The sequence below is a fragment of the Elephas maximus genome, chromosome 15 (genome assembly GCF_024166365.1).
Source record: "Elephas maximus indicus isolate mEleMax1 chromosome 15, mEleMax1 primary haplotype, whole genome shotgun sequence".
In the NCBI taxonomy this organism is placed as follows: domain Eukaryota; kingdom Metazoa; phylum Chordata; class Mammalia; order Proboscidea; family Elephantidae; genus Elephas; species Elephas maximus.
In genome coordinates, this window is record NC_064833.1 from 73210739 (window position 1) to 73227604 (window position 16866).

Below are 16866 nucleotides of genomic sequence, written 5' to 3' on the forward strand. Positions count from 1 at the left end.
GCAACTAAGGACAACAACATGCTTTGAGAACCACTGGTATAAAACACAGGTGGGTTCCACAGTTCTGCGGGTGATGTTACTTCCTTACTTTGGACGAGAGTGCTCTGGTTTTGTCAGTCATGGGTGTCTCATGGCAGTGATTTCAACCTTGGCTGCACATTAAATTCATCTGGGGAATTTTCAAAAACCCCAGATAAAATAAAGCAGAATCTCTGGGGTGAGATCCAGCCATCGGTATTTTTTAAAGTGCCAGGTGATTTCAATGTGTACTCAGGACTGAGCATGTTAGGTTTAAGTTTAAGAAGTAAAAGCTGCAGGCAATGACTAATCTGCTAATTAACATTGCCAAAGCTCAGATAACTCCACGCAATCCAAATAAATCTACTACCATTCACCTGAAAAGCAGGGCTTCGAATTGGCTCATTCTCCTGATGGGAATTTGCATTTCTAACAATTTCCTAGGGAATGCTAATTCTGCTGGTTAGGGGCCAATTCTGAGAACCACTAGTAGAGCCAAAACAAAACCAAACTCATTGCCGTGGAGTCCGCTTCAACTCATAGTGACCCTATAGGACAGAGTAGAAATTCCCTACAGGGTTTCCGAGGAGCAGCTGGTGGATTCGAACTGCTGACCCTTTTGGTTAGCAGGCGAACTCTTAACTACTGAACCACCAGGGCTCCTACTAGTAGAGCAGTGGTTCTCAAAATTTATTATACGTAAGAATCACCTGGTGATCTTGTTAAACTGTAGATTCTGATTTACTGTATCTGGGGTAGAAATGCAAAGTCTCAGCGTGGGTTTGAACCAAATGAACCAGTTCGAAGCTCTGCTCAAAACTGAGTTGATACTGTTCTTCATTTCTCTCTCTTTTTTTTTGTATTCTCCCTTGCTTTCTTCCTCTCCATTCTATTATATATTTCTTGGTCACTCAATCCTTTTTCCTTCCCTTTATGTGCCATCTAATCTCCTTTCCAACCATCACTGGAAAAAAACATGAAGCTGAAATTATAAACATGTATCATATTCTACAGTAAAATTTTATCATCTTTGGTATTATTGTGAAAATTCTTTGAGCAGGAATGTTTTATATTTCTTTAAGAAATAACTCTTCTAAACGAAGATGCATTCTCACATGTTTGTTAAATAAACACACTTCTCACTCGCCATCCTTACATCCACTCCCTATCTGCCCTGAAATGAGTGATCACTCATTCACTGGATATTCTATATCCACAAAATATTTCAGAATATTGTGGGATTAAATGTCAAGCCTCTGGCATTAAAAGGCTAGAGAACATCTCAGGGGATGACACTGGGCCCTTCCCAGGCTTATTTCCCAAGTGCAACTCTTAAGAACTTGGGGAATTTCTTGGAGCATGACAGCAGCTGCTAGGAAGCAGCAGGCAAGGACCATACGTTGCACTCAGAGGAGGCGCTGAGAGGATAACGCTGAGTTGTCTAGCCATCGATGAAACGCTGAGTGGTGCCAAGAGTTAAGAACTGCCAACAAAACTTATGGCTGTGAACAGTAGATACACTTAGTTTCCATTGAATTGAATTCCCTGGAATCCTTTTCTAGGAAATCTTGAGTCCTCACTTCTTCAGAGTTGACAAGAAATCATTCTCTTTTTCTTATACTATGATTTTCTTTAGGAATGAGATCTGTTTTGTTTAGGTTCTAGCTATATTACAAAAGTGACTTCCCAGTCACCAACTGACCAGGGCAGCAGACAATGTATTGAAGGCATAAGACATAAATCTCTTCACTGAGTAGCCCAGCAGCATTTACTGTATTTAAGAGTCCAGGTAGAGAAGAGGGTCATTTATTTGCCACCCATTCTCAGCTTTTCTCTTTTCTTTTTTTGGGCTCTTTTTTGCACTTTCTCCTTTTTCTTTCCTTTTGTCTTCACACTCTTAGTCCAGAATATAGCTTTTGAAAAGCTACCTTCTGCTCTTTCTGTGAATTTGTATGTATAAACAAATTTCTTTCCAAAGTTCTTTAAAAGTTGGTCTCCCGGAAGTGCCAAGTAGAACATAGGACTAGAAAACATTTGCCCAAATGATACCCACTTGACTAGCTGAACACCAAATCAGGTAGACCCCAACTTATTGATGTATTCGAGTCAGTACTTACAACAGCACTTACGACCATCTGGTTTTTTTGTTTTGTTTTGCTTTGTTTTTCATACATCTTATCATTGGAAGCACTTCTTTAGAGTACGCAGCTGTCTGTGTGGATCCCTTTGCATTCCCAGGATGTCATTCAACATGTCCCTTTGTCTTCTGTATTTCCTGAATGCTGGTAGTCCATCTAGAGCCTTGATAAGATTCAGAATTCATTTTTTGGCATGATAGCTTCCTAGGTGGTGGTATATACTTCCATCAGTAGGCAACAAAGTATGGTTGTCTCACTTTTTGTGGTGATAACTGCCATTTAATAGTGATTTCTTAGATTTATTAGTCCATAATTGGTGCCAGAATAGTACTAGTCTAATTCTATCATTCCTTCTTCACTTTTCTAAATTAAGAAACTTCCCTTTATCACCTAGGGTGTTACTCTGAGGCACAGTGCATATGGGAAAGGCAGAATAAATACTTATTTCAGTTTCAGTTTATTACCGGGTTTCAAAATACTGAGCTAGTGTAGCATACTGCAAAGGTCACCAATAAGTACAATGAGGCACATGTACGTGTATCAGAGGAACCCATGGCTCTGGTAGTTTGAATTTACCAAGCAGCTCTGGAGGAGAAAGACCTGGTTATCTGTTTCTGTAAAGATTATAGCCTAGAAAACCCTATGGAGGAGTTCTACTCTGTTACATGGGGTTGCTATGAGTCAAAATCGATTCTATAGCACCTTAAAAACAACATAACAACAACAGTGCTTTAATACACTTGTCTAGGTTACCTAGTGCTGCTGTAGGCCATAAAAAAAAAAAAAAAAAGAGGTGCTACAAGTGGGTGGCTTTAAAGAATAGAAATTTATTTCCTCACAATTCAGGAGGGTAGAAGTGGGAATTCAGGTAGTCTGGGGGGAAGTATTTCTTTTTCGGTAGCCCCAGAAGATCCTTGGCGTTCTTGGTATTCCTTGGTGGCTGTCTTCCCTCTTTTGTATGAATCTCTGTACCTATTCTGCTCTTTACAACTCAGAAGTGATTAGGTTTAGGGCCCTCCCTACTTTGGCATGATCTCATTAACATAAAAAAACCCTATTTCCAAACAGGGTCATACTTGCAAGTACAGGGGTTAAGATTTCAACACATATTTTGGGGGAACACAATCAATCCTTAACAATACTGTACCTATTCTTGTTTTGAATGCTCAAATTGCCCCATCTTTGGCCAGCGGAAGCCTCTTCTCCTTGTCCCTGTGTCCTTTGATATACCTTCAAGTGGTCTTTAATCTTTAACATCAGATTCCTTGGTGTCTGGCACAACAAGAAGTACCAGTTTTATCTCATGTATCTCTTGTGCTGGACCTGGAATCTGCCAGTTCTCTAAGGAGCTCTGGTCCTTTTATGGCCTCTGTCTTTTTGACAGTACCGTCTGGAATTCAACTTCTCATTAGATAGTGTTTTCAACCTCTTCCTATATTTTATGAAGGGCATTTTTTTTTTCTTGAAATAAGGGTTATTGTAGATACAGCAGACCCCTTATAGACTTTGAGTTTCTTAGATAAAACCCAGATGGTTGTTCATAATAACCATAATAAAATTTCATTTTAAAATTTAATAAAGGGGACTGATTTATGAAGTTGCAGTATTCCCTAAGGGTACATTTTGGATCCTCATCTCTCCATACATCCCATTAAGGTATAGCTGAGAGCCTATGAGATTTGATTCTTGTTGGCTATGAGAGTCAGTCCAGTTGTACATTCTCCACACCACTGTCCAAATCAGCCAGCAATCTTTCAACAAACTAGTGCAGGCCAACTTTTTTTTTTTTTAATCAAGATACTGAGATACTCTTAAAAAGTCTTGGTTTCAAATGATGTTAATCCTAGATTCATTTATTCACTCAGCATATTTATCGGGCATCCTTTAAGTTCTAGAAACTGTTTCTTCATCCCAAGATGAATAAGATACAGAATTTACCTTCAAATTGCTGGTACAACATCAGGAGATTATTTCAAACAGTACTCAAGATCTACACGATTTATAGTGCAAGATTTACAGTCTAAGTAGCATGAGGGAAAATTAAATGTATTTTTTTTTGACCCTTTAGTGAAAATAGTAATTTAAATGTACAATAAGTTGTAATTTTTTTTAATATTTCATTTGTTAATGATAAATTACAGAAAAAGAAAAAACTCAGTTTAATAAAAAGGAGAGGGTAATGGAAACAGTGTAACTATGAGTTAAAGGAAGAAAAATTGAGGCTTTATCTGCTAAAACTGTGAGACCTTTAAGTATAAGTGCCAGACATCTGGTTACTACAGCCCCGGGGCCACAGCAATAAGCAGGCCAGAAAAAGTACTATGTCATTCTTACAAACCCTGACCTCAGACTTGACATGAAGCCAAAGTGTTTTAGTACTTGGCAATGTTATTTTATTGACACATGTCAAATAATTCTAATTTATGACCATATAATCCTCCATATTGAGGTTCAGCTTTGCAACACACAATGGAATTCAATACAATGATAATGTTAATATCGGAGCCAAGTAAAACGAGAATTCAACCCTTATGTTGAGCTTCATGAGTAACAAGGGAAATTGTAAAGTATTTAACTGTTTTGGTTGTTTTACTAATTCTGTGGCCTGTGAGTGTATTTATATCTTTACTAGGTTTACCATTTTTTTACACTAAATAATCAAGGATGCGGCTTAATTTAATAGATAATGAAAATAAAATGTCATATGCAAAAGGTTGGTGTTTATATAAAAGAAAAAAATTCCGAGGAAAGAATACTCATTGAAGAGTCAATCTTCATGACATAGGGAATATCCATTATTTTTGATAGATCTGTATCTTATTTCTGAAAGAAACTTGGAAAAATATTCTTGATTTCACTTGGTCATCTATCCAAGTATAGATTATCATTGTTGGCTATTCTCTCTTAATTATATTCACAAATTAGGCATTTTTTCATTGAAACCAATAACTTCTTATCTATTGGTAGTAAAACAGGATGAGGATTGTGCAAAATGATTACTACAGAATAATCTTACTTACGAACATCAATGCAAAATTTTCAAAATAAAATAATAGCACACAAAATTCAGTAACACATTAAAAATAGTAATCATGATGACTGCATTTATTTCAAGATTGTAAGAATGGCTCAATATTAGGAAATTCATTGGTTTGATTTGCCATAGTAACAGTTCTTTGGAGAAAAACCATATATGGAATCTATAGTCACTGAAAAATATTCGGGATATTCCTGAAATATCAATAGATACTTTTACACACACACACCCCCCAGCACCCAAGCTACCATTTTACATAATGTGGAAATATTGGTTACATTCTTCCTAAGAGCAGGATTGAAAGAAAGAAACCCATATTACATTGGAGATATTAATAATGCAATTAAAAAGATTATATTTAAAATAGTAACTCAATGCCAACTAACAGAAATTATATCTCTCTATCTAGCTAAATATAAATACATATATATAAACACACCTACATACCTACATATGAGTGAGAGAGAAAATGCATAGACAAATAATAAAGTAATATAAGGAAAGATGTTCACTGATACATTTAATATATTAATAGTGATTATTTCTTGTATGTGTGAGGAGGTATTTCGGAAAATATTTACTTTCTTCTTTGTCCTTTTCTGCATACTACTTGAATTTTACTTTACAGAAAATGTGTAATTTTAATTAATAAATCTTGCTAGAAGATCCTTCAAAGTGGAATTATATAGTTTATAGATATGTACCTGGCTGTCAAGTTGGATTATCTCTGACCAATCACAAAATTATCTTCTGATATCGATACAGATATAGCTATCTGGAGTCACATAACTATCTTATTGCTCAAAGTTTTTCTAGTCATTCTCAAATTTCAAGTTAGTAAAACTCCACACAATTTTTATTTATTTTAGTAGACCTTGGCTGTCTTTAGTTTTAATTAAATATAGAAGAGGAAATAGACACTGGGTTCTCCACTCCCACATGAAGGCAGCACTCCATTCCCTTTTTGAATCTGGAAAAAAACCTCAGACTTTCTTCTGAAGTAAATTATGCATAGAGAAGTTCATGGAGCCAAATGACTAACCAATAAAATCCTCTCCAGTCTAGCCCTGAGAGAAGTGTTTTGATAGCATGTTTTCATTTTAATTATTTCAAAATCTTTCAACTTGTAGGGAAGCGTTGAACCTCTTAAGGCATTTGATACACTTTTTCCATAAACAAATAAATGCTATTTATTAATACACATGTATTGGCCTCCATTGTGCCAAGCACTGGGATTCTTGACTGTTGAAGAGTGAGGCCCTGCTCTTAAGGGGCTAGAAAGGAAGACTCACATGTAAACAAATAAATATGATGAAGTATTTTGGGGCACAAAGCAAGTTGAGGTTCATATTGGGGTTGAGGGACAGGAACAAAAAAGAGTCAATGAAGAACTGATACTTGAATTTGTTTTTAAAAGTTGAGTGTGATTTCAAGCAACTAGCACAGAAAGCCACATGTGAAAATCATGGCAGTAAAGAGCTGATAGTTGAGGATGATCCAACTTTATGATGTAGAGGCGAGGAAGAGATGGGTGGAGATAGGCAAGGGACAAAGCCAGATTATGGAAGGCCTTGTTATCATGTGGAGAAACTATTAGCATAGAACTGCTCTAGCTCTCATGGCCTCCTCCTGATGTCTTGCCTAGTGAAATCCTATGCAGCCTCTAAGGCTCAAGTGAACTATCAACTCTTCTTTGAAGCCACCACTGACTTAGCACTTACAACAAGACATTTGTCATATAAACACTTCTCAGATGACTAAAATGAAGGTCAATAGGTTAGTTGGATTATTATGGGGGTATCAGCAATCTCATCTGGTACAATAATCCATATCCTTGGTATAAAAACGTAATTGCTGGGTTAGAGCAATTGAATTTCACTAGTGCTTTTTCCTCATTAAGTAGGATATGATTGAATGATTTTTAGAAAGACATTTATTTCCCACCTGCTTTTACCCTTCAAAGATCTATTTTTCTTGGCAGAATCACACCCAGAGATTTGGCTCAATATGAAGTTTGCATTTCCATTAATTCTGAAAAATATAGTCAGGGTTTAACACATGCTTAAATTTAGTTAAGTTTGCCCTTTTTTTTATAGGCTCTAAACACAGGTGTATTCAGCTTGTATTGGTCTTAAACTGGTTATGACAGTATGTTATTTTATGTAACAACATTGCCTTTGCTGGAAAATAAGTTAAATATGTATAGAGATGGTTTTGTCTAGATTTTTTTTTTTTTTGGCCAAGATTATTCAAGTGTTACCATAACCAAGTCAATTATAGTCTTAGAATAATTTGTGGGTTTTATTATCTATTCTGTACCTGAAAACATTTTAATTTGTAATATTTCTGTTACATAAACAAAAATGAACAAATACACAAACAAAAACCTGGAAGAACACGCTACAATATGTAGATTCTAAAAGATAAAGCCCTGGTGGCAAAACGGCTAAGCCCCAGGCTGCCAACCAAATGGTCAGCAGTTTGAACCCCCCAGCTGCTCTGTAGGAGAAAAGACCTGGTGATCTGCTCCCATAAAGATTACAGCCTCAGAAACCCTATGAGTAGTTCTACTCTGCTGAGTCGAAACTGACTTGACGGCACGCAACAACAGAAGTTAAAAATTATTACTTTATCGGAATAACTTGACTCTCTTCATCAGATAATTTGCACTGGGCTCATGCTGTTGCTATTATGTCATTTCGACCCATAGGGACCCCACGTGACAGAGTAGAACTGCCCCACAGAGTTTTTGTGGCTGTAAATCTTTATGGAAGCCAGGTCGTTTTCCAGCAGAGCCTCTGGGTGGGTCCGAACCAACAATCTTTAGGTTAGCAGCTGAGAGCTTAAGCATTTGCACCACCAGGGCTCCTTGCTGGGGTCATAGTAGACATTTAATAATGTAATAAATGTCTGAAGAACTGAAACGTTTGGCACTATGAAGAAATTAAATAAACAGTTCACTCCCAAGGAATTAAACATGTATTTAGAGATACTACACATAGAACATAAAAGTTTCTAGAGACAGCGATCTTAGAGATACTCTCGCCCAAACTCTTTATTTCACAGCTGAAGAAGGTCCAGAGGGAAGAAGTGATTTGCCTAGGGCCGACCACGGTGGCAAAACTGCAGGTCATGCTGGCTTGCAGTGGGAGAGGCATATGAGGCAAGTGAAATTACACCAAGGGAAAATGCAAATCTACTGATTTATATAAAAATACGGAGATGACAAAGCCAAATGAAGGGGGGGATAAAAGTCTCTGGTGGTGTAAATGGTTAACATGCTCAGCTGCTAATCACCGTGTTGGAGGTTTGAGTCTACCCAGATACACGACCTCCCCTTTGAGTCTTCCTGGGACAGTGGACCAAATCTGTGTTTTCTAACTTTTGTGTTGTGGTCTATTAAACAAACAACAAACAAAAACATTGCCGTCCAGTTAATTCCTACTCATAGTGACCCTGTAGGATAGGTAGAACTGTCCCATAGGATTCTTAAGGCTGTAAATCTTTGCTGAAGCAGAACTGCCATATCCTTCTCTCGCACAACAGCTGGTGGGTTCAAACCACCAAACTTTTAGATAGCAGCTGTGTGCTTAACCACTGCACCATCATTAGTGAGTCATAAAATCAATTAGTAGGCTACAACTAGGATTTCTTAAATAAAGAAAAATACAATGATGCCAGTTTTCCTAATCACGTCCAGTGAACTTGAAGGGACAAGTGTGCAGATCCTTTACAAACCTATCCGCCCCACTTATTCTTGCCCTCAACTTCCACCACACCATTTAATGTAAAGGACACCATGGCAGACATCTCCTGCCACAAAGTAGAAAAATATTTGATTCAAGGTTAATATAGAAAGAAATTAAATCTTTTTAATTCCAACTACGAGTGGAATTAAAAAGAGTGAATCTGAATTAATGAAATGAAAATGTAGCAATTTAAAGTTAAATAAATTTTAAGGGAGTTAAGCTGCAAGGTTTCTTTTGATTATTTTGAACTCATTGTTCTTCCATTCAATAAAATATCTGCAAATATGTTCACTAAATTTAAATTTTAAAGTAGTAGTTCTTTTGTTTAGCTAGTCCTAGATTAGAAAGATTATAAAGTGAAAGATTACTATGTGTTCTAAGAACAGCATTTAGGCATATTTGACACCTGGTTATCTTCTCATCTCCCAGGAAAAATAATCACAAAATTTTGTTTTGTTTGTTTTTAAAGAATACCCTTATATATCTCTATTGGTACGGCCAGGAGAGTAAATCCACATACCAGTAAAATAGAAAAGGCATTTTTAAACCAAACTCCAGAATTTATAGGCATTAAACAACAATAAAGAAAATTTTATCAAACGATGGGGAAATAATGAATTATTCAACAAATGGGATAGGAAAATTGGCTAAGTAATTAAAGAAAATACATATAAAAATGAAATTCAGGTGGATTTAAAAGTGGAATGCAGATAAAATCATAAAATGTAGAAAACATAAGCGAACATGTAATTGATTTTGGAGTATATAACGACTTCTAAGCATAAAAACAAAGGAAGAAGTCATCGAGAAAAAGATTGATAAATGCCACTTTATAAAAAGAAATTTTTTTTTTTTACATTTAGTCTGTTGAGGATGACAGATTGAACAGAAACATTTACTTCCTTTTCTCAAATCCACTAAAATGAAATAAATTCATAAGAGGAAAGAAAGGTAGATCCACAAGGACAAAGAGTTCTAAGTCAACAGCAGAGAAAGCTCAGAGCAACCTGGTTTGTACTGCAGACCCCAGAGGATCAGGAACTGATGTGAGAGTGGAAATGAGAGTGAAACTTGAGCTGAAAAGAAAAGGATAGGTTGAAGGCAGGGCTTCGAATCAGTTCTTCCTTGTTCAATAATGGCAGAGAAAGTAACAACAAAACAGATCCAATTTTGGGTGAACTGTACCAGAACTAGAACAGGAAAAATTACAGGTCAAAGCCCTCCTAGAAACTTAATCTCCCTCTTAGAAAATAAGGGCAGTGCACGCATTTCACAGCAACCAAATCTTGCCTGTCGGATTTTGCGCAGAGTCAGAAACAGTGGTGCCCTCTCAAAGATGGAGGCCTACCATGCCACCTTGAATGTGTATTGCTCTCCTCAGTCCTGCAATAATCCAAGTCTCCCATTCCAGGGCTTCGACCCATAATTTTTACTGTTCCGGTTATGATTCTGGATCACCCAAATTTTAAAAATTCAGATTTCTTCTGGTTTCACTTTGTTGGCCATAACTGAACTGGTTTTAAGCCCTGTTGAGGGCCTGTATAAGAAGCAGTTACCTTCATTCCCAATCACTGCCAGTACAAAAAGCAACTGGAAAACTCCTTTCAACCTTCGGAGTACAAAACAGACATTCTCCAGACTAGAGAACACCAAGCATAATTATAGCAGGATTATTATGCTGAAAACAGGCAGATTAAGTGAAAATATATGTTTTGAATGTTAAGAAATCACTTCCTCACCTACTGTCTGGACTTATCTCACAGAATTTTGGCAGAAATGTTTATACCCTCCAGTCTGGAGAGTAGAAGACTCTTTTCTGTGGGATATTGAAACAGCCCAAGAGGAAACGTAAAGATATTTATATCACGAGCTCATCAATGAAACAAGAACACCATCAGCCTAATACCCTATAGGTACGCCAATATCTGACAGTCTATGCACAGAAAGATTCCAGTTAGTGCTTTAGTGTCTCCCTCTCACACATTAACAGGAAGTCAAGGAAAACTGGACATCTAGAAGAAACTCTAACATGAAAAATAAATAGAAAAAAATGCTATTCCAAGATAACAGAGAAGTAGGATATAAAAATGAATATAAATATAAATAACATTCTCAGAGGAATAAAAAAAAAAAAAAAAAGAAATGTGGCAACCAAGAAATATCAACGAGATTGTATTTAAAAATTCTACTTAAAAAGCAGAGCGTTCCGGCTGCACTTCTTCCAAGACTCTCAGGGAGCTGGACTGACATAGTGGCTGCAACAATGGGCTCAAACATAGCAACAATTGTGAGGATGGTGCTAGACAGGGCAGCGTTTCTTTCTGTTGTATACAGGATCACTATGTGTTGGAACTGACTCAACGGCACCTAACAGCAATAACTACAACAACTTAAAAAAGATGACCACTTCGAGAACAAAGAAAAATCTTGGCAAGTATGAAATAATAGCAAAAATAAAAAAGAAAGATAAAGATAAAGCAGAAAAAAAAGGTAAAAAGATGGCACATAAGAAGGAAAATTAAGCAAATCAGAGCGTGAGTCCAGGAGACTTAATATTTGAATACAAGAGATAGAGATAGAGACAGAGAGAATAGAGAAAATAGAGGGGAGAAAACTCAAGGAAAAAAACATATATATTTCCAGATTTTTTTCCTTAACTGGATGATGGGAGTTTCCATATTGAGAGAGCGCATTGAGTATTCACTATAAATGGATTAATATGGAACTACACCAAGGTACCCAAACCAAACCCATTGCCAAGGTACCACATTATAAAATTTCAAGAACACAGGAGACGGAAAGGAAACATAACAAAACAAAAAAAAATTGGGTTTTAGTCAAAGGATAAAATTATTGGAATTCATACAGATTTCTCAACAGTAACATTTGTAGCTAGAAAAAAATGGAACAGTGCCTTCCAAATTCTTAGGAAAATTCCAACTAGAATTTGTCAACTGTAGGATAATTTTCTGGGCAGTTTCTTCCATTTCACTGGGGAGCTGAGGATATCAGTATTTTTAGTTTTCTTTTTGGACTGGTCAAGATTTCACAGAAAAGAATGTTCTAATCTTCTGCCTGGAGGGTATAAACTGGTAGCCAGAATTCTGTGAGCTGAGTACAGGAGATGAGTGTATGGGGGTGATAAATTCAACTTTCAATACGTCTACTGAAAAATTTTCAGATTAACAGACTATCAATTAAATGAGAAGAATGAAAATATTCTCAGATATGCAGAGCCTCAAAAATATACACACCCTTTTAAAGCAGTGTTCATTCCAAGCAAGGGATTAAACAAAAAGAGGATAAAGTACTGAGTTCAGAAGTCAGGGTTCAAGCATATGAGACAGGTGAGGAATTTACCCGGAGGATGGTAAAAAAACATGTGAGAATGGTATCTCCTCAGCAGTTGCAGAGAAAAGTAGGGACAAATTGCAGCTGCTGAGAGGTTCTAGAAGAGATGTCTTTTTGGCAGATCATACTGATTGAATACATATCATTGTTCTACATATTACAAAGAAATTCACACACTTCAAGGAGTTTTGGAATGAATTAGATATAAATACATAGAAAACTAAACATAAAGCAAGAAATATTAACTCTGGGGAAAACAAAAAAGTCATAATAAAGAATAATCATACATGGTGAATCTATACATGGTTCACTATAAATACTATTATATAGTCAAAATAAGGTAAACAGTGAATGTTGACCTGAAGAATATTATTAGTATTAATGTATTGGTATGGGCAGATGGATAGAATGTTTGTGGAAAGTGGATGGTGGTAGGGCAGTAAAAGAGGGCTAAATCTTTATCTTCCATAATTGGAAATAAAAAGCCAATAACTGAGTAAAAAATCAAGAAAGAGCAATATAAGTATGCCATTTAGAGTTACGGGTGTGGATACCAAAAGAAAGAGCTAAAAAACACCAATCTCTCTGAGAAAGGAGACATTTATGATGAGAGACCTACATGATAGACTGGGAGATAGGTAGGTAGATAGGTAGGTAGATAGATTAGATAGATAGATAGATAGATAGATAGATAGATAGATAGATAGATAGATAGATAGATAGATAGATAGATAGATAGATAGATAGATAGATAGATAGATAGATAGATAGATAGATAGATAGATAGATAGATAGATAGATAGATAGATAGATAGATAGATAGATAGATAGATAGATAGATAGATAGATAGATAGATAGATAGATAGATAGATAGATAGATAGATAGATAGATAGATAGATAGATAGATAGATAGATAGATAGATAGATAGATAGGTAGGTAGGTAGGTAGGTAGGTAGATAGATAGATAGATAGATAGATAGATGGACGGACGGACGGACAGACAGATAGACAGATAGATAAAGAGGTAGGTAGGTAGGTTGGTAGGTAGGCTGGTAGATTGGTAGGTAGGTAGGTAGACAGACAGGTAGGTGGGTAGATAGAGATAGAATGATTAAGCTTTCTGGAATAGCTTTAAATTATTGGCATTTGTATCTTTTTAAAAATTAAAACTGAATTTAAAAGATCTAGAAATTTAAAACCAATAGTCAGAAGTGGAAAAGTTATTGTCATATGGACTGCCCTAGGCTAATATACTAAAATATAAGCTATTTTTAAATTAATGTTAAAAATCAGTAACACTCCAGTAGTAGGGAGAAAGAAAAACAGCCAGAGGAGAAATAATTCACAGAGTAAGAGATGCTAAGAATATAATCTTTTTAGTAATAAAAGTTGAAACAATAATGAAGTGTTTTTATCCATCAAATTGGAAAATATTAACAAAGCAATAACACTCTACAGTGACACATATTTTTCCATGGGTTCCTGTGGAATGATTTAATCTTTCCCAGAAAGCAGTTACCAAGATATATAAAGAACTTTAAAAATCCTTATATCATTTAACTAGCAACTCGGTTAATAGGAGTCTTTCCAAAGGAAATAAAATCAGAATTCTAAATAAAGTTGTATGTGTTGGGAAGTTTGAAACAATCTCAACATTCAAAATATGATTTAATTTTCTGTTTCTTGGTCTGGCTGCTGGTTATACCAATGTTTTACCTTCCTGAACATTTCATTTATCAAACTGTAGAATAATGATTTATTCATTGTTCTGAACATATATATTACATTCAATAAGATTTAACAGCAAAAAATTGTTAAATACTTAAAAATCATATTTTTGTAAAAAATCATTAAAATGAAAATATCCACATATTATAAGTGAAAAAGAACTATATATCGCATTACCCAATATTTAAAAACATTGTTTTATAAGGAGTAAATACACATATACATATTGTTTCATGACCTCTTGTGTTATGGAAAAAATTCATTAAGTACATTTATAATAAAAAAATATATAATGGCTTCTAAAAATTGACAAAATGGTATTTTTGTAGCAATTTGTGGAGAAATGTTTTGTAATCTGTGATATGTTTTCTCTTTTTCCTCTCAAAGGTATTTCTTAGGGATACAATGTAAGCAATTTAATAAGTTTTCTCTCCCTTGATGTTTATTTTCTGGAATTGTCCTTAATTGCCCCACAGAAAACATGAATTATTGCACTGAGAGTGTAAGAGAGTTCAGCAACATGATTAGGAAAAAACACAAATCAATAGCATTTATCTATATCAGCAACAAGCAGTACAGAGGATAGTAGAAAACAAGAAGCAAGTCATAAGAGAAAGAAAACTAAAATCTAAAACAAACAAAAAAAGAATAAAGTCTAGGGATAAACTTAAAAAATCACAAGACATCTATTACAAATTTTTTAAATCTATTTGGATCTATGAGTCGGAATCAACTCAAAGGCAATGAGTATTAAAGGATATAACAGTTTCAAATTACTGTATACATGCAATACAATCATGTTTGTTTTTGAAACTTGCAAACAGATTCTAAAATATGTGAGAATAAATGAAATTAAAAGACAATTAAAAAATATTATACCCCTGTATAAGAAAATAAAGGGGCTTGCTTTATTGGCTGTTGACATGATACAAAGCCCTAATACTTAATACGATGTGGTTCTGTTAAAGAACTGTCAAATAGCCCTAATGAACAGAATAGAGAGCTCATCAGGCTCTTTTTATATATGACAATTTGATAGAGATGGCATTACACAAAGTTTTAGAAATAAGAGATGATTAAGTGATGATGTGGGAAAATTAGCTCACAATATGGAGAAAATTTAAACTTGGATCCCCATATCACACTGCATAAAGGAACTTCAAATGAATTCTAGATCTAAATGTGGAAGGCAAATATTTAAAGCTAAGAGCAGAAGGAAGCAATATGGATAATAACTTTATGATCTTGCATAAACAGAAATAAGCATTAAGGAATCCAATAACATCACAATTATAGGTTCTATTGAACTAAGAACATCAAAGACAAAATTAACAGAGAGGTGACAGAATCGGATAGGATATATGCAATATTTAAAACTGGCCCTGGTCTAAGAGTTAAAATATACAACCACCTCCTCTAAAACAGCAAGAAAAAGACAAAATGCCCAAAAGAATACCGGGCGAAGATTATGAAGAAATATTCAACCTCAGCAGTAATCAGATAAATGTATTTCAACATATAAGTTACCCTTTGTTGTTGTTGTAGTTGGGTGCCAACGAGTCAGTTCTGACACATAGGAACTCTATGTACTGCCTGGTCCTGCACCATCCTCATAGTGGTTACTATGTTTGAGTCCGTTGTTGCAGCACTGTGTCAATCCATCTCGTTGAGGGTCTTCCTCTTTTTCACTGACCCTCTACTTTACCAAGCATGATGCCTTCTCCAGGGACTGGTCCCTCTGGATAACATGTCCAAAGTATGAGAGACAAAGTCTCACCATCCTCGCTTCCAAGGAGCACTCTGGCTGTATTTCTTCCAAGACAGATTTGTTCGTTCTTCTGGCTGCCCATGGTATATTCAATATTCTTCACCAACACCATAATTCAAATGCGTAAATTCTTCTCCGTCTTCCTTATTCGTTGTCCAGCTTTCATATGCATATGAGGATATTGAAAATACCATGGCTTGGATCAGGAACACCTTATTCCTCAAGATGACATCTTTGTTTTTTAGCACTTTAAAGAGGTGTTTTGCAGCAGATTTGCGCAATGCAATACGTCATTTGATTTCCTGACTGCTGGTTCCATGGGTATTGATTGTGGATCCAACTATAATGAAATCCTTAAAAACTTCTGTCTTTTCTCTCTTTACCATGATGTTGCTTAGTGGTCCAGTTGTGAGGATTTTTGTTTTCTTAATGTTGAGGCGTAATTCATACTGAAGGCTGAACTCTTTGATTTTCCTGTGTAAGTGGTTCAAATCCTCTTCAGTTTCAGTTAGCAAAGTCGTGTCATCTGCATAGCACAGGTTGTTAATGAGTCTTCCTCCAATTCTGATGCCTCCTCCTTCTTCACAGAGTCCAGCTTCTCAAATTATTTGCTCAGCATAAAGATTGAATAAGTATGGTGAAAGGATACAATTCTGACGCACACCTTTCCTGATTTTTAACCACACAGTATCTCGTTTTTTTGTTTGAACAAATGCCCCTTTGTCTATGTACAGGTTCCTCATGAGCACAATTAAGTGCTTCTGGAATTCCCATTCTTTGCAATGGTACCTATGATTTGTTATGATCCACACAGTCAAATGCCTTTGCATAGTCAATAAAACACAGGTAAACTTCCTGGTATTCTCTGCTTTCAGTCAAGATCCATTTGATATCAGCAGTGAAATCCTTCGTTCCATGTCCTCTTCTGAATCTGGCTTGAATTTTTGGCAGTTCCCTGTCTATGTACTGCTGCAACCACTTTAGAATGATCTCAACAAAATTTATATTGTTCAGTAATGCCCACGTTCTGTTGGATCACTTTTCTTTGGAATGGGCACAAATACGAATCTCTTC